Genomic DNA, 19002 nt, shown 5'->3' with positions numbered 1-19002 from the left:
TGCATGTTCTGCATGTGGCCCGTGATGGGTTCACCATCCTTCATCCTGGTTGTTATCATGGAGGAGATGATTTCATACCGCTCTTGACGAGAACTCTGATGGTAGCGGTCCATCAAGTCCTGGTGCATCTCAAAAGGGTAGAAGTCCTCATAGGACTTTTGGAGCTCGGCTGTCATTGTGGCCAACATGATACATGCCACTTTGGTAGCATCTCTCTCATGTGCCTGGTATTCAGCGATCTCTTCAGGAGTAGCAAATGACTCATCAAGTTCCTTAAGCTCCTTGTCGAGGACATATTCCTTCTCCTCATTACGAGTGACCATCCTGATGTTCCTGATCCAATCCATAAAGTTGGATCCATCGAAGATGACTCTCCCACAAAGGTTCATGAGAGAGAAGGAGTCTGTAGGGTTTGAGCCAGAAGCAGCATTGTTGGAAGACATCTGAAAAGAAGAAAGACAAGTTTAGTTTAGATATAAAGATAGTCCTTAATAAGACACCCAAATGTAATATTAAGGCTAGGACCCAACATAATATTTTGTAACTTAGAAAAGGGATGCCGTAATCCAAGCTATAAAATATTTGAAGGTAGGTGAATGACGGTTCACCAATTTCCACCATGAAAACGAAATAAATTATTAGGTTCTAATTGGTTTTGAAACTCCTAGATTCTTTAAGATTCATTGAACTTTTCAATGGCATATTTCAATCTCGAGTGTGCCCTTCAAGTTTTGTGACTGGGATGCCGAGGATCACAAAACAAGGTGTGAAGTAACCATGCAAATTACTTGGTACCCTTAATGTTTATCACTCAATCGATGTGCTAGTTAACCACACGCGCTCCACCGACCTATGATAAACCTTAAGTCACCCTTTTCCTACCTTGTTAAGTCCAGGTTAGTGTGCCAGTTAACCACACACGCTCCACTAACGACTTAATCAAAGTACAAAGTGTAATTTCATGGGTTAGCACCTCATTCACATTTTCCTAAAGTAACTAAGATTGGGAATTTATAAAAACATTTAGTTACTTTATAATCATCATACTTTTAATGAGGATTAAAGTCATTGTCCTACCCGTTCGGCTAACGACCCTCCGCCAGTCAAGGAAGCGGTGGGTGAGAGTGGACACCCATTAAGCTGCCATTTTATAGGCAACAACCTTATACCCCCTTATAGACCGACTTCGTGAATGAGGCCTACTAACGGTAAAACGACTTGTTCTTATACATATATAATTATTATTAAACTTATAATATTATAAAGTATAAGGGTTGAATTTTAACTTTTAAAATTCTAGGGGTTGGAACTAAAGTTTTTAAAGTGACTTTACATGTTCCAAAACTTGAGGGCAAGTTTTGTAACTTTCAAAACTTTTCATCTTTCATAACTTATGAGTTAATGGATTAATAAAATGAGAGACTTTTCATTTTATGTAACCTATGTGTTTAATAATGGACTTTTAAAAGAGTGACTTTTGGTAATCCATAACTTGAGGATAAATTATGGATTCCATTAAAACACATAATGATCAAGAATTAAACTAACAAGCAAGTTACAAATAATTTCTATGATCTTCTAAACTCATAAGTTCATGAATGTTCATATCAACAATTTCAAGAATCATAAATAAACCATATAAAACTTGAAATTTTGATAATAGCCATTGAAAATGGATTAGCATAACCATTACACCATCTAAAACAAGTTTTATAACACCAAAACAGTTTAGGGTAATGTTTCTAGTCCATTTCCAGCAGGAAAACTCGAAAATCTGCATTCAGGGGCTCCTACTCGTCGAGTGCACGAACCTACTCGACGAGTAGGATGAATTAACTCATGGACTCGTCGAGTCCCCCCATGGACTCTGATACCACTGAAGGGTTTTGAGCATTCTAACACTCCTAAGGTGTACATGCAAGCCTAGAAACCTTGGATCTATGTTTTACTAAGATACATGCAAATTTGATTTCCAAGGTTCATAACCTATCTAGCATAGCATGGGAACTTTTAAACATAAATGCTAGAAGTAGAACATACCTTTTGTTGTTTGGATTCCTTGAAAAACCTTGTGAGCCTAGCACCTCAAGTGTGATGCCTCAAATGTCTCACACAACACCACAACACTTGGAATAACCTTGAGAGAAGTTCACTAACACCTCAAAACGGCTAGCCCTCTTTCTTACTTGTACAAGTGCCGATTTTGCTAGTCTAGGGGTCTTTATATAGTTGTGGCACAAGTAGGGTTACACCATGTAAACCCTAATTGTCATGGCTTTCCATATTCCATGATCCATGGGTTTGTAACCTCCATGGACTATTCATGGAGCACCTTATGGGTTTTAACCCAATCCATACAAACCATTGATCATTAGCCCACTATACAATAATAGATGATTTACACAATCAACGCCATATATTTAATTAGTCTCTTTTTGTTCACTTAATTAATTCCAAATTAATTCTTTGATCAATACTAATTAAATAATATTATTAATATATTAGAACTTATAATATATTAATAAACCTTAAGTTTCCTTTCTCTTATTTTGGTCTATCCAAGTATTGCAATGCCATGCAACCCAAATGGACCATGCCAACCGGGTCAAGTGCATACCAGAAATAGTTATGGACTTAGACACCTTATCCAACACTTCATGTGTTATTTGGAGCAGTAGCTGGTTGCTAGACATCAGTTGTTGTCTATGTCAGTCTTTAATTGAATCTTATGTAAGTGGGAGTTGTTGGATCTATATGCCCAAGAATCATTATTGAGTGATATTGCTAATAACATATGATCCTATAGGGTCACACCTTAATCAAGTTGGTACTTATTGAATATTTATTATATATTTGATATTAATAAATAAATTCAACTCTTGTATTTAATTAGAGAAAATTTATTGTTCTATGAAAACAATAATTTAAGAAGTAGAAAAATAGTCTTAATATGATAAGATATCATAACATAAGTCATGTACAAAGTTTTGGACACTTTGGCTAACCATGATTAAATCAAAGGCTTACTCTACCATGGTTAAAAGACTAGTAGGCAATTTTTGTCCTCTTTAGAGGACATGGTCGAAAATCAAGGCAAGGAGGTTGAAAAAATTCAACCTCCAACATTCTTGTCCCCCATGGATAGATTATGTCTCTTGTTTTTTATGCTTTATAATACTTTAGAGTATTATAATCAAAAGGACTTACTTTACATGGGTTATAAATAGAAGGGTCTTCACATGGAGAGAAAATAAGTTTTTTTTTGGTCTAAAATCTTCTCCTTCTTCCCTCTCAAAACCGTGAGCTTCAAAGCGCTTGGAGCTCTTTCCTCTTTTGAAGATATTACAAGCTTTTGGTGTTTAATTTGTGTCTTTATTTTAGTGCTTAATTGTTTAAGCACTTAAGGCTTAAAGAACAAAGTTGTACAAGAAGAAATCTAGCAATTTTGGTACCTTATTCTTGTTGGTGGATTACTTGTAGAGAAGATCATGCTCCTTGTTCTTGCCATCTACTTCAACACCCCAAATCCAAGAGGGTCCAAAGGCTACAAATGTTATATTTTCTAAACACCCTATGGTTTTTATAATATCATTCTAATCTCCTTAAAATGATCCTTGATGGTTTGTTTTGTTGCTAGACTCTAAATTTACAAGAAAATTTTAAAGCTTCTGTTGCCGGTTTTTATGAAAACTATTTAACTTATGCAACAAAACCCTTCAATTGTGGCTCTAGAGTAGGATCATCTATTTGGGTGTATATCTTACCTCTAGATACATATGTTACGTATTCGTTGGACAATTGGTTATGTATCCTTGTGTATAGGATGTTGTTACGCTACAGTGATCTACTAAAACTTTATATATCCTTATGCGTTAGGATGAATCAGTAGTGGTATGCTAGTTAGAGTACGAGTAATTTGGTTATCATCTAGTAGAATGCCCTAGGGGTTGTATGTTGTCATGTAGGATAGCCTGAGAACTCTTGATCTAGGCTTTCTTTCATGTTCCTTTTTTGGTTGTGTCTCTAAAATAGGATCAACTGTTCGGGTGGCTATCTCACTTCTGGTTACTTATGGTTAAGTATTCTATAAAGATTAGCTGGTAGCGTAGCAATGTTCTATGAGAGGTCTAGTAGGCCGTAGCAAGCTATATGATTGACAATTTCCTGTATTATGTGGCTACTTGATCCTTGATTGTTTATATGTCAACATATAGTGGCAGATGAGGTTCAGGCGGTCCTGTTGTGTGTTGAAGGCCAAGATACTAGGTACGGGCCAGTTGTAAGTCGTAGGCATAGAGGCTCGGGAAGAGAGGTTGGGTTGAGGCGACATGCTAACATACCCGTGGCAATCCAGTCTATTGACTATGGGCCCATTATACATGCTTGTTATGTTCTTTTGTGTGCGGTATCTTGGGCGAACTAATTAAGCTTTGTCCTTACGCAATTGTTTATGTTTTTAGGTTCAATTGGTGATCATGGGAAGATGAAGGTGTGATTGTACACACTCATTAGTAGCATTAAAGATTCCGAGTTTATCATATTACTCTGATTTTCGATAAATGCAATTTGGAATAAATGGTTTTCTTAAAATGGATTTATAATTGCTAAGTTTTACCTTTATAAAAATGAAATTTTTTGGCTGTGAAAATAGGACGTTACAAAACACTTCTTTTATTAAAATCATCAAAGCACACTAAAAGAGGCTTAAATTATAGGAGATAGGTTAGGGTTTGAGTGGAAGCTTTTGGAGAAGACAGAGTGTGGGGTTGGGGAAAACCCTAAACCCTAAACCCTAAACCTACCACAACGTGGAATGAAAAAAAAATGAAAGTTTAAGACTTGAACATGCTAAGCATAACTTCATATTTGAACTTGGTGTTACAATACCTAAGAATATGTTTGAATCATACATTCCCTCATATATATATATATATATATATATATATATATATATATATATATATATATATGAATAAAAGTGTGTGTGTGTGTGTGTGACTCTTAAAGCTTGTATAATCATATAAGAGAAGGTGTTTGTAGAACATGATAGTACAAGAAGGTTTTTGAATCTAAAAGTATAAATAAAGTATAATATAGGTATTACCAAGCGATGATTCAAAATATGATCCATGTAGAATTATTAGTATGGAATGTAGTTGTTCAAAAACGGTGAACTTTATCTAGTTTACGCCAGTACAATTGCTCAAACAACTTGTTATTAGGTGGTTTGTGCTATCCATTTTGTTGCGGAGATTGTTGTTGAGTTTCTACTTGTTGGATTTATGTGAGTTTTCTCACTATATTATGTGTGACATTGTATATACTTTGTATGATATGATATATTTATCATTAGGGTACGAGTGTTCTAGTTGACTAAGATAGTAGGATATTCTTTGTGATGTATATGCTTGGTTGATTGTATAATATTGTGATGTCTCATGTTTCAAGAGGGCATTGGTTGTATTGGTCGATTGCTGAGTGAATGTGTAGGGGTTGTACATAGTTTAAATTAGGTAGCATAATAAATCTTAATCTGGCTTTATTGCATGGTTCTTGTCTGATTGACTGCCCTCGAGTAGGATCATCTATTCGACTGTCTATCTTATTTATGACTATGTAAGACTATTTGTTCATAAGGTGATCCTTAAATATTAGGAGTAGTCTTTGTATAGTTTGCTTGTATGTTATTATGCTTTGTTAAGATTATCACAAGAATCAAAACATGTCGTGAGTCATACAGGCTCGGTTGGGCTGATGACAAGACTAGAATGGGTTGAAAGTCAAATAGGCCCAGTTGGGATGATATCAAGATTGGAGTGGGTCGTGAGCTAAAGAAGCTCGATATGGATATGTATATTAATATGGTATGAACGATTGAGATAGCTTTTGTTTGTATGCATTGTATGTATGGTGGAATATGTGGTATACTGGGGAATTCACGAAGCTTATAATTACGTTGTTAAGTTAAATGTTTTTCAGGTTGATTGAGGAAAGTACACGACGTAACTAAACATTCGCATCGAAGTTTTATTATTATTTGATGTTGTTGGCTTTGTAATTTAACTCTATTTAAACCTTATGCTTTTAAGGCAAATGGATGTTATATTATGTTTTTAGAAATGTTTTTTTTTTGATATTCGACCTAGTTTTGAATGAAAATTTTGGTTTTAAATTTGTGACGTTTTACCTTTAGAGACAAAATTTTGACGTTAATATTAATGACTTCCGACGAAGTTATCAATGTCACCTCAAAAGAAACTATCAACGGCGCGACTTCCAAGAGGAAACTCATGAAGGCAGTCATCGCTATTTTTTTTAGCAACAATGAAAATACTTTATGAGACGACTGTTATCGCCCTATTGAGCACTTATCTTGTATCTAATAAAGATTAAAATTTGATTTCTATTTTGAAACCCAGATCACTTGGTAAGCACACTAGTAATCCAAATGAACATAAAAAATTCATAGACTTCGAAGAAAATAGCGAGTTTGTATTCATGGGTAGCATTTAGAAAAAAAAATTATTTAATTTACACAAGTACTATGATTCTTAAACATTACGAAAAGATTATAAAAGTACCTTTTATGTGGTGCAAGGATCTCAATTTTTATTGAAAAATAATGAAACAAAGAAAATATGTTTTTCTAACCGGTGACATATATAATGTCTAACGTGGCTGAAACTGATCCACAAATACTCTTGAAATATTAGTCATTAAGTGTTTAGTTTTCTAGTATATATATAGATCATAGATGGCATGACACTACACATCTTTCTTCATTTTTATATTTTGGTCTTGATAACTATTCAAATATTTTCAAATGCTTCTTTTAGTTGCTAAGTTCATTCTCATTTCTCTATATGTCTCTCTTTGTTTATGCAACATAAGCGATGGAAAAAATATGCAAGAAATTCTCTCAGTGTCGGCAGTCCTAGTATTTGGGGATTCATATGCTGATACTGGGAATAATAACTACATCGACACTATGTTCAAGGCCAACTTTCTTCCATATGGAATGGATTTTATGGGCGGAGTACCAACCGGAAGGTTCTCCAATGGGAAAATAATCTCTGACGTTTTTGGTACCTCTTTGTTCTGTGACATATTTTTTGGACAGAAAGTTGTTTTAATTTAATAATTTATTATTTTGAAGTAGGTATTGTTGAAACTAATTGAAAACTTTTATAAATACCAACATGTGGTTCCCATGAATGATCTGTCCTGTAACATGACAACGCTATCAATTCATTTCAAGGAAAATCTATGAAACTAATTAAAAATTTATGTAATGTGGTTATATTTATATGGAGGATATGTTAAGTGGTTTACCAGGTTTTATATGTGTGGATAAAATAAAAATTAAATCGCTAGTGCTTATTGCTTTAAGACGTTTTAGCGAAAAACATCATGCTCATGTTTTTTTGGAAATTGCTTCAAAATATATAATAAAGCAAAAAATGTAGAATTGCATTAGCAAGTATTTGGAGACTTGAATATATGTGTTTCGATAGCAACATGATTGTTAAGATCCGTTAAAAGAAAGGTTAATTTTTGGATTCTCAAAAATCTAAAAAGATCAAAAGGAGTTTTAACAATAAAACACAATTAATCGTTGTCTATATTGAATCATCGTAAATGTTCGACAGCGAAAGAAAAATCCATTCTCGAACTTTCATAATATTTTGCAAATGTTGTCACCCTTCATAATAGTCAACAAAGGATTTGTTTTTTCTTTTTCAACGTCACGTGTCATAATTGTCATATGAATAGACATAATGCCCTTTTGAAAAGCCATGAAAAGGGTCATTGTGGCGTCCATTTATATGCTCACAACGTCCTTTTGCAGCATATGCAATCGTTATGATCCACCAAAAACAAATTTTTTAATTTTCTAGTATCCAAACCGACGAGTCTTATATTATTTTTTAAACTCTCAATAAGTTTTCCGTAAAATACTTTCTGTGAGAGGGCATTGTCATGTTCTTAATCGACTGTAAGAAGCTCAAGAATATTAAACTATATGCGCCTTATTATACTATCTCTAAAATTATCATTTCAGATAGGATTACATGCCCTCGATTGTGTAGTTGCACTATTACAATTCACAAATGCACATATATTGGTGGAAATGGATTTGTGCATTAAGGTAAATATATTAGCAAGTCCCTTAGGGCATTATGCTTGTATACAATAATATGCTAGTCCAACAATCCTTGTTAATTGCCATAATGAAATATGTAATAAAAGTTTGTTTCTTTAATCCAACATGTACACTACAACCCACTAAGTATGAAACAAACTCCAACCAAATGTTCATGCTCATTAATCCAATAGTCATGAATATATCCATTAAATACTATAGGATATCAGTTGTATAAAAAACAATAAACAAGGGCTTTTTTAAAGTGTTTTGTTGTTTGCTTTACAACATCAACAACAATAGTTTACAACAACAACACTATGACATCCAAGATTAAAAAATAGATAAACAAAAAATATAAATATAAATATAATTCAATAAGAATAATATTCTAACATAATTTTTATCTTGTTCATATGCCGATATCGCGTAATCTTTTGCAATATAAATTTTGGTTTTGGCCACTTAATATTCTTAATATTCGTGTTCCATCCTGGCTACCGATAACATTAGCATACTCATTTTTGGTCTATATTCTGACTATTAATAATTACACGCTTTTTTTTAAAAAAAATATATCAAAACTAATCAATCTAATTTATATAAACCTTTTAAAACTCTTTTAAATACAGTGCGTATCGTCTATCATTAACTTATTGCTATCTGTGAGGGTTATTATTTCTAGATCATTGGTCCTGATGAGAGGCTAGTAGTTGAGGAGTGAGATTCTACACCCAAAATATTGTTAGTGTTATGCAATTGACCTCTCATATGAGCTTTGGGACGGATTGACATACCCAAAATATTATTAGTGTTATGCAATTGACCTCTCATATGAGTCTTGGGGCGGATTGACATGTGACGCTCAGATGGCGTGGTTTACTATTTTTAGAATTACATTCAAATCTCACAAATCTTTAAAATCATGATTTTTAGTTAAAACTTAATATGTCATTTGTACTAGGTCTAAGTCAGTTTCATCGACCAACATATCTTCTGCATACACGAAAATGAGAACCCATTTTCCTTTCACAAATCACCTATACACATATTTGCTTGTTTCCTTAATCCAAAATTGTTTATCAAATTAACATTATCAAACATTTAATGCCATTGTTTGGGAGCTTGTTTAATATCATTCAAGGACCGAATAACTTTACAAAATATGTTTCCTTTTACTCGAACTATGAAACCATCATGCCATTCTATATATATTTCCTTATCTATTGACTCTATTCACCGTTTATGAAATAAATCATGAAATCCACAGGGTGATCTATGAGTTTGATAATCACTTAAGCCTATGTACCAAAGTAATCAAGCCTTTTTTTGTGGAATCCTTAGCAAATTATCAAGCCTTAAACTTTTCGGTAGTGCCATCAATTCTTAATTTGTTCTTAAAAATATGTTTACTATTTCGATAGCTTGTGAATCTATTAGGGATAATAACGAAGATCATACATATCGTCTTAAAGATTAGATTTATTTGTTTCCTAGTTTGTTACTCTGGTACATATCGTTTGTAATCTATGTATTTCTTACCTCATTGTATAATTATGTATATATACAAAGTCTCCTTCCTTCAATTGAGGCATGGATTATTAACCTCATATGATATCAGACGACCCCTAGGTTTTATCCTAAGAAAAACCATAATCGATCCCCATGGCTCCAGCGACACTAGCTTCATCATCCACCATTCCCTCTTCTAAATCAGATGATTTTATTACTTTCAATAGTATGGTTCATCTTGTCAGTACTCATAAACTTGACTCAACCAACTATTTGATATGGTTCAATCAAGTTGAACGCATCTTGATATGTTCTGATCTATATGAACTTTGTGATTATAGTGCCAAGTCACCACCCAGAACTGTATCATCTCCTTCTGATGCTGCTGTGTCCATTGCCAATCCTCTACCTATAAGGAATGGGTCTGATTTGATCATATGGTTGGAACCCTTTTACAAGCTTCTCTTACTCTTGAAGTTGTTGTTGTTGTTGTTGTTGGCTACCAGACTTCTTAGAAAATATGGTCTACCTTCAAGCCACCTTCAATCATGCATCCAAAACACAAGAGATTCAACTCAAAGATGAGCTTCAATACCTTCGTCAAGATGATCAATATGTGGTTGATAACTCTAAAAAGTTCAAAACTCTATGCGACCAACTAGCCTCCATTTGTTGCTCCATTGATGAGCCTGACAAAATCCACTGGTTCTAAAGAGGCTTAGGTGAGTCCTTTACTCAATTCACCTTCACTTATATGTCATTAACCCTGCTGCCTAGTTTGGAAGAAATGGTTTCTGAGGCCATTAGCTTCAAGATATTTCATTTATCGATGGCACATCGGTCTTCTCCACAAGTGGCATTTTGTTATTTATGTTTTAAATAAACAAGGTGACTTATCTTTGTCTAAGCCATTTCCCCCAAAGTAGGAACAGATAAACAGATAACATATACAATAACAACGTGTAATGGGTCCATAGCTAAAAGACTGGATTACCCCTGAGCCCTTAGCATAAGTCTGGATTGCCCTCGGGGCCCACATCTTATGTATGGCTTGCTATCTGAGCCAATCAGTCATCTGACTGAAATACCCTCAAGCCCTCAATACGAGTCTGGCATACCCCCCGGTCCTCAGCTTGTATTTGGAATGCTCCTGAGCCCTCAGTATGAATCTGGCATGCCTTGCCCGACCCTCAGCTTATATCTGGAATGCTCCAGGGTTTGTTGGCTATAGCACGAAGCAGTAAAACCTCAACCCAACACAATACGTCGACATATAACATATAACAAACATATACAGAGAATCATGCAGACATAATCGTAGGTCGTCCTACAGATCTACCAGAGTAGCATATCGACAACTAGTGTATAATCATGAAGATCTATTCCATACTCAACATATTAGTGTATAGCAGGATATCAATCCAATGGGCCAGCCTTGGTGCCTTCGACCCGTAAGTGCTGTGTGGAAAACTCACCTCACAGACTGGACAAGACCTGATGAGGTCTCGACTCCGAATCTCAGCTTTAACCGTCACCTATCCAACCAAATGACCAATCTCAATCAAAATCCCAAAAATACCCAAAATACCCTTAAGTCAAACTTGGTCAAATCAAAGTCACACTAGTCAAATCAACTGAGTCAACCCAACCGAGTCAACTCAGTCGAGTCAACACAAAGTGAGTATGCGGGGTGTAATCCAAATATACGACGGGTGTTCTCGAGCGTTGACCACCATTGGGGTGGTTAAGCTCGTACGCGGTGCGTACTCCATGTACGCGGGGCGTACTCCCAGATTCTTAATTTCACATTAAGAGCTTAATGGCTTAAGCTCTCACATCCATCTTTTAGATCCATGGCTAAAATACCCTCAAGAGTCATAAATTTTCCAACTTTATGACTTTAAATGCCCATTAAGTGCTTAACTAAACTTCTTAATCCATTAAGCCCTTCTAAATGATGCATGGAGCAAAACCAACCATTTGGAAACCATCTTTATGACTCAAGACCCTTCCAAAGGTCTGAAAGGACAACTTAATGGGTCAAGAACATGCTATGTTCACGAATCTCCATATTTGGGACAAAAATGACCAAAAATCATTCCAACACAAGATCTAAATGAAACTTCACCAGGTTCAAAACTTTATACCTCAAAATGGTGCCAAAAGGTGTTCTGATCCTGGATCTAAAGAGCTTCACTCCTCCAAGGCGGTCTCTCCTTCCTTCCTTCATCTTCAAAAGCTCAAAACACACATACACTCAAGCTTATAAATGCTTCACAAGATGGATTCGGGTTGAAAAAACATTTGAAGGGCATGGAGGCTGATGAAGTGAGGGGAAATGAGGCTATAATGGGGTTTAAATATGAGCTAAACTGTAACATCTCAAAATCGAGACCCAAATTTTTTTTTTTTAAATTATATTACTTGTAAAAATAGCTAACGGAAAACAACATTGTAATCCTTTCAAACATAAAGTCACAAATCACAAGTCTCTGAACCATTTTAGAAAATAGTATAATATCATAGTACAATCCCAGGTTTCTTAAATGCGGAATATCATGTGTGAATGTGTGATGCGTTGCTACCCCGCCGGCTCCTTCCCCTTAGATGAAGAGGTACCTGAAACCAAAACTAAAAGCCGTAAGCACCAAGCTTAGTGAGTTCCCCCATCATACCCATACCAAATAATGCATAATCTTCGGTATCTTTCAACCAGTAACTGTCAGGCATAGCCAGGAGCTGGGCTCCTCCTCGGTATCTTTCAACCGGTAACCAGGAACTAACCTCCCCTTCGGTATCTTTCAACCGGTAACTAGGAGCTACCCTCCGCTTCGGTATCTTTCAACCGTTAACCGGGGACTATTTCACCCCTACTATTGCTAACAAATATCAAGCACATTGAACACATCAAGCACAATAATCATACCAGGCACAATAACATATCTCATATCAACACTAGATAATTATCACAAAGACAATCATCTATCCAATACTCTTACTTGTGGGCCGGCATTATGGCCGTAGACCCACTCCTACTAGGAGAAGACTCACCTCAAAGTCGTGTAGTGTCTGCATTGATCCCGGTATGAAAACCAACTCTCCTCGGATCCTCAATCCCTACACAACAACTTTTCTAACTTATCAATTCATCCTCGTAACCCTTACAAGGGTCAACTCAAGTCCAAGACAAAGTCAAGGTCAATCATCTGGTCAAAGTCAACATCTGGTTGACTCGACTCGCCGAGTTGGTCCACCAAGTCGCCGAGTCCCCATATCCACATAATGCCATAATCCCGTCCCTACTCGTCGAGTCTAGCAAGAGCTCGACAAGTTCGCCTTCAACAACACATCAGACTATCTTCAACCGACTCGCCGAGTTCGTCCTTGAACTTGTCGAGTTCATCTTCATCCATATGAAGGTGTTCAGTCTATGACTCGTCGAGTTCTCTTTGAACTCGTCGAGTCCATCTTCATGTGGTTGGGACATTGTATGGAACTCGCCGAGTCTGTTCATCCACTCGTCGAGTCCTATGATTTCCAGGTCCAAAACAAACCCCTAGCAGGTTGAGTGTTCCTTCCACTCAACCACAACCATTTCCAGAAGACGTTTGGGGGAAAAATGCGTCCCGACTCGCCGAGTCTCTCTTTGTCCAAAACTATACAGTCGATTATAATGGTTCTTAATGCATCAAAACCATAGATCTGACCTCCTGGGGTCCATTTTATACGTAAAGCTCCAATCTTGACGTCCATGTATGGGTGTTTTTGGCTCAAAAGCCATAAAAATAAGGTATATAAGAAGCATGGGGTGCTTATGGCAACAAAGTTGGCACCTTTTTGCCATAAGGACCCCCAATAGCTCCAGATCTGGAGTGCAACTCCAAGCACACACACAAAATCCGATTTTAGCTTCTCTAAACTCATAAAAAGGGTAGAAATAGCCCCAAATCAAAATATAAGAGATAGATGGTCAATGTTCCAGCTTTTTACCTTGAATGAGCTGAGAATGGAGCAAAACCTCTGGATCTTCTTGCTTCTACTTGAACTCCCAAACTTCCTTCGTCCTTTCCAACTTCAAAAACACACAAAAAGGTACCAACAAGCTCAAGAACACACAATAATGGCTAGGGTTTCGAGTTAGGGCTTTCTCTGGGTTGGGAGGAACAATGGAGGCTGTGTTGGGGCGTTATAAGTTGTTTAAATAGGGTGCCAACCCAAATATTAGATTTTTGTCCAGACAGATCCTACTCGTCGAGTCGGTCCCCCGACTCGTCGAGTAAATCACTAAAACCCCTGCATAATGTCGAGTCTACTCGACGAGTTAGGCCTCCAACTTGCCGAGTCCCAGAGTTGAATACCAAAATACTTGAATTTAAATACGTACCAGGAACCAGGTGTTACACAAACCCTAAAAATTAGGGTTTGCATGCATGGCACGTACGCCATGAATACATATGTACGCCCTGCATACTAGGGCGTACCCTAGTACGCTCAACGTACATACGTATGCATGGCATACTCCCCCAACACCTAATTTATGAAAATGCCACTAGGGTCTTCATTGCACTCTTTCTTTTACTTAGGGTCCAAATTGCAATATAATAAAATTATAGGGTTAAAATTAGAAGTACCTTATCATCAGGATGTTACACTAACAATGTATTTTCACGCAAACTTGAATGCGAAATACTTATTTGATGCTTTTGTTGCTACAATTTTTCCATAAATCGCATGCCTACTCTGTTACTTGATCACAATTTGATGCGAAATACTTATTTGTGAGCTTGTTCCCCATCCTTCGGGTGTCATTGTTGTCAGATCCAAATGGGTCCACCGCACCAAGTTTAATGGAAATGGGTCACCTGACCTTCATAAAGCATGACTTGTTGCTCAAGGCACCCAAGTCCCTGGTTTTGACTTTAACTTTACCTCCAGTCCGGTAATTAAAGCATCCACAATTCGTATTGTTTTGAGCTTGGTGGTCATGCGCAAATGGACCTTACATCAGCTGGACGTCAAAAATGCATTTCTCAATGGTGTTCTGTCTGAAACAAGTTTCATGGAGCAACCACCATAATACTTTGATACTTCTGATCCAAACCATGTATGTCGTCTTTGTAAAGGCATGTATGGTATAAAACAAGCACCTCGTGCATGGTTTCAAAGGTTCAGTGATTTTGTTACTCGTCTTGGTTTTAAATGCAGTCAAGCCGACACATCATTGTTTGTCCTTCGTAAGGACCATACCATTTTGTATTTACTTGTTTATGTTGACAACATAACCTTGACAGGGAACAATGAACCTTTGATCACATCCTTAATCAAAAAGATGGATTCTGCATTTTCTATTAAGGATCTAGGCAAGCTTCATTACATTCTTGGTTTAGAGGTTAGTTACACTACTGACGGTCTATTTCTCAGGCAAGCAAAGTATGCTTCAGATATTCTCTTGCATGCTCAACTTCATGAAAGCAAGCCTGTAGCACCACCCATGGTCTCTGGTCAAAAATTACAATGTGTTGGAAATCCTTTCAATGACCCTACCTTACATCGCTCCTTGGTGGGTGCTCTCTGGTATTTGACCATCATTCGTCATGGCATTTCATTTGTAGTCAATCATGTCAGTCAGTTCTTACATAATACTATTGATGATCATTTTCTTGTTGTTAAGCGTATTCTACGCTATCTTAAGGGTACCTCGCATTTTAGATTGACTTACTCTTGCTCCAATCCTTGTCTTTTCGCCTATTCAGATGCTAATTGGGCATCATGTCCTGGCTATTCCTTTTTTCTTGGTTCTATTATTTTTTGTGGAGTTCCATGAAACAGCCTACGATCTCACGTTCAAGTTGCGAGTGTGAGTATCGCTCCCTTGCTAATGTTGTAGCAGACATTATTTGGGTCACACATCTCCTGGCAGATTGACACGTTTCTCTTACTACTTGTCCACTCGTTCTATGTGATAACAAGGGAACAATGTTCATTAGTGACATCCCACTCTCTCATAAACGTGAAAAACATATTGAACTCGACTATCATTTCACTAGTGAACTTGTTTAATAAGGGAAGTTGAACACTCAATTCATTCCATCCCACTTGAACATTGTTGATGTCTTCACTAAAAGTCTTCCTTGACCCTTGTTCTCTGCATTTCGCTTGAGTGAGGGTATTAAGGATAATAACAACGATCATATAGATCCTCTATAAGATTAGATTTATTTGTTTCCAAGTTTATTAGTCTTGTACATATCTTTTGTAATCTTTGTATTTCTTACTTCTTTGTACAATTACGTATACATACAAAGTTTGTTGCCTTCAATTGTGGCATATATTATTATGCTCATAGAATCCATGTATTATTATTTAAGACGAAATCCATTTCACCATTAATGCCTTCTTTCACAATGGAAGCATCATGATATTTCATTGCTTCCATGGGATCTTCATAAAGGTTAGAAATCATTATATATTATATTATTAATCTATCCCTGACCCTTTAGCACATATATTTAAAATCTCATCGAAATGTTCTTCGTTTTTGTCAAATTCTCTTATGTATTAATCAGTTTATTAGTTTATTTATTTAATTATTAATTTTAATATATTTTTAGATGTATAAGTTTAAATAATTCGTGCAATCCTCTCATAATAAAAATTATATTTTATAAAAGTAAACATAGTTTCTTATTTTGAAATTATTATTTCTATTCATTTATATTTAAGATTACAAGTTATTATTTTTCAACATCATAAAAATATCAATTAAATTTAAAATAAAAATAAAATTTACATTCTTTATTTTATATTTTAAATTTAAAAAATGGTTCTCATATCAAATTCGTTTCGTTTGAACAAGATTTTCAATTTAACTCCACCTAATTTCGCATTTCATTAATTACACCCTCATTTCACTCCATGCCATCTTATTCAACATTCATTTCAACAACATAACAAAAATACAATATTAAATATGATATTTTAAAGGAAACGATTCATACACAATAGTTGTTTGTCATAGACAACAATTTATGTTTTATAGAGTTGTACAATACATTTCAAATACAAATTGTTGTTTATTAAGAAATTTTTTTGTTTACTTTCATGCTAAACATAAGCATTTCCCATGTGTCTAACTCACCAACAAAAACCATGAGGAACAGTTTCAAAATAAAAGGAAATAATATTTGACAGTTAAATCGATAAGAAAACAATTAATTTTATGGATATACATAATAATGTGCTCATTTTACACATGACCCTTTCAATAGTCAGCAACGATGCTAGGCTTTGGTAATTGCTTTTTATAAAACATTCTCACAACCAGTAAGAAAATAGGATATCATTAGCGTTTATTAAGCATTAAATAGATTTTCTGAAGATTTTATATACATTAGGATGTATAGAGTTAGCAAAGGATTTTCGGAAATTTGTTACTATATAGAGTACACTTATTGTTGTAGTTTCTTGTATTTTTACTAATAAAACTGCAACGACTTGATAACAAAATCGCAGCCGAAGGATTGGGAGTGAAGGAGTATCTTCCCCCATGTCTTGACCCTTCGATACAAATCAATGATCTTTTGACGGGTGTATGTTTTGCTTCTGCTGGTAGTGGGTATGATCCACAAACAACCAATCAAACGGTATGAATGCATATCTTTAATATTGCTATTTCCTTCTTAGCATTCTCATTATTAGTTAAAACAACTGCTATGTACATGTGTAAGTAAATCTTATTTTTGTTTAATTGTTTCGTTTGTTTTGTCGCCTTACTATGTCTATTAGAGGGCTATCCCAATGCTGGATCAATTGGATTTGTTTAAAGAATATCTTGGGAAGCTTGAGACCAACATTAGGGAAGAAGCTGCAAAAGAAATAATCACAAACAGCGTATTTTTGGTAGTGGCAAGCACCAACGATATGCTTTTTCCCTTCCTGCAAGTGGATTACCGGATGATGTTTATGATAGCATGCTAGTAAACTTGACGTTGAGTTTTGTGCAGGTATAAATACTTCTATCAAATGAAGCTTTCGATGAACATTCACACGCTTCTATACGTAAATGAAAAAAATACACAGTTTGAGAAAAAACACAAAACGATGGACTTTTATATGGATATGCAGAGTTGTCTTAAATGACGTTACTTATAATTGTTCTTCAAATTTGTTGAAGGAGCTATACAAAGTGGGAGCACGAAAGATAGGTGTCTTTAGTGCACCACCTGTCGGCTGTCTTCCTGTACAGAGGACATTACAAGGAGGTTTACTTAGGATGTGCGCCCAAAATCAAAATCAACAAGCACAAATCTTCAACAATATGCTAAAAGGACAACTCCCAATACTTGCAAGCAATCTTCCTCAGTCCAGGATTGCCTTTGTTGATTTCTACAATCCCCTAATAATTATCATCAATAACCCTCAGCAATACGGTATGCACTATATCCAATACATAATTTATATAATTAATTATTCATTAGATAGTGTTTTCCAACGAATTTTATTTTTTAATAGTTTTCATTTATGTTTCCAGCACCAAAATTATTTTTTTCATATATTATACAATTTTTGGCGTAGATTTAGCACATTCCCATTTGAACAAGGTCTTGCTTGTAATTCTGTTCTTCTTTGCCGTAGGGTTGGAAGTTACAAACAGAGGTTGTTGTGGAACCGGATTAATAGAGTTTAGTTATACATGCAATCAACTCGTCGGAACATGCCCGGATGACTCTAAATACTTATTTTTCGATAGTGGCCACCTCTCAGAGATTGGTTGTTACATCTTTGCAAATCTAACTCTACCTGGTTTGGTGGAGAATTTGTTCTAGTATAATCGAGATTCACTGGTGAGGGAAATTGCTAGGATCAAGATGATTCACCTGGTTTTATAATTAAATAAAGCAATGCCGATGTATTCCCTATGATTGATGAATCCAAAGAATGGAACCTTATAGCCTTTGTTGGATGGAAAATATATTTACGTTTGTAATTTGATCGTGGTTCGTTTGTATCTTTCTATATATTGGATTTCTCTAAACTTATGATGTCTTTTATTAATAATAAAAAACTATGCACTGAAGAAAAAATATGACAATAATTTATAGGTGGATAAAAGTGACACAACTCACTGACCCGGAACGAACACGATAGAAGCTCGGGATGAAACATGATACAAGCAAACAGGTAAGGCTAGTGTCGAGAAAAATTAAACCGTTTAGTGTTTCAATTTTACACGACATGATACGTTTTATAATCTTATGAGATCAACCACTGATCAACATTATTGTGTGGACTATGTATTTATCCACTGATCAACATTATTGTGTGGACTATGTATTTATCGTAACATC

The 19002-nt window shown here is 35.5% G+C and overlaps 1 pseudogene across 1 annotated transcript; it reads left to right on the top strand.

Moving 5' to 3' along the window:
- The first annotated feature begins 6786 nt into the window (after positions 1-6786).
- On the top strand, positions 6787-18652 carry LOC145156254 (GDSL esterase/lipase At3g14820-like; annotated as a pseudogene). Its single transcript, XR_013736569.1, has 5 exons — positions 6787-7085; positions 17168-17298; positions 17441-17658; positions 17829-18084; positions 18290-18652. The product of XR_013736569.1 is annotated as a GDSL esterase/lipase At3g14820-like (transcript).
- Positions 18653-19002: the final 350 nt, after the last annotated feature.

This window comes from Lactuca virosa, chromosome 2, assembly GCF_052849685.1.
Source record: "Lactuca virosa cultivar CGN04683 chromosome 2, Lactuca_virosa_CGN04683_v6, whole genome shotgun sequence".
Taxonomy (NCBI): Eukaryota; Viridiplantae; Streptophyta; class Magnoliopsida; order Asterales; family Asteraceae; genus Lactuca; species Lactuca virosa.
Note: the sequence above shows the minus strand (reverse complement) of the source record. Positions and strands in the feature narration are given on the sequence as shown.